This window comes from Priapulus caudatus, unplaced genomic scaffold (genome assembly GCF_000485595.1).
Source record: "Priapulus caudatus unplaced genomic scaffold, Priapulus_caudatus-5.0.1 Scaffold137, whole genome shotgun sequence".
Taxonomy (NCBI): domain Eukaryota; kingdom Metazoa; phylum Priapulida; class Priapulimorpha; order Priapulimorphida; family Priapulidae; genus Priapulus; species Priapulus caudatus.
Window position 1 is genome coordinate 363,876 of NW_014577198.1, and position 1,280 is coordinate 365,155.

Sequence of the window (1,280 nt, forward strand, 5' to 3'; positions counted from 1 at the left end):
ATATTATATTATATTATATTATATTATATTATATTATATTATATTATAAAGCATCAGCCGGTCGTTGACGCGATCGAGAGAGCCATAGTGTGCGTAACAGTTGTCTGAGTAACAACGGTACATGGTGTGACAGGCAGATTAAAAGAAGGAGAGAGAAGATATTAGGCAGCCTTACGCTACACAGGGAGTGTTGATATAGAATATATGAACTTACGCGCTCCACTATAATAACAATTACGCCAACTACTTTATTATAGAAAGTATAGAAAGTCAAGCAGTCGACCAGATGGTTGAATAAACAGTGTTGGTTAGCGGAGTGAATTAGCAGTATGAATGAATCAGTTTGGTTTCGCCAAATGTTTACGCCACGAACCGTACACAGTACGTGCATTGTGCGTGAGAATTAATGGTTTATACATTATGTGCTCATTAATTAAGAACAACTTGGTTACACGTGTGTTTTTGACGCGCAGGCTTGATTTAAAGCGTGCAGCTTGCGTGCAGCTTGCGTGCAGAACGTGGCGTTGTGAAATGCGCGAATGATGGTGCAAAAATGGACGACCGGGAGAATTCGACGAATAAAGTGTGAAAGCAACTTAGTTACTGTAACACGTGATTTATCAACGCAGAGTATTTGTTGTGCCGAAATAGATTTCACGGAGATATCTAAAGAATGTTCACGTACTCGGTGCGAGAAATAGAAATATAGATAGCCTGTCTGTATACCGGGAACCCTACTGTCTGTTGGCTAGCAGCGCCATCTATTAGTAAAACATTTCATGAAGTCACCGTCATCGACGAGGTTTTATTTCATGGTGCAAAAAGTTACTCGCCGGTCTCAACTATTGGCTGCCGGATTATGTAAATATGTTTCAACACTTCATAAAGTACTTGTAATTCACTTGTAAGTGATACAACAGGTCATAGAAGAGGCGCCAAGGGCGTAAGGGCAGTAGTAATGATCACAAGTAAGTACGCTGAGTACACCAGATGGCCGGTCCGGCTGGATCCTTAAAAACTGGCTTGAATTCTCTGCGCCACAACGAAAGAGCGGGGCACGTTCGGAGAGAGAAAAGAGAAAGAAGAAAAATAATACGAAGTGGGCAGAAAGAGAGAGAGAGAGAGAGAGAAAGAGAGAGAGAGAGAGAGAGAGAGAGAGAGAGAGAGAGAGAGAGAGAGAGAGAGAGAGAGAGAGAGAGAGAGAGAGAGAGAGAGAGAGAGAGAGAGAGAGAGAGAGAGAGAGAGAAAGAGAGAGAGAGAGAGAGAGAGAGAGAGAGAGA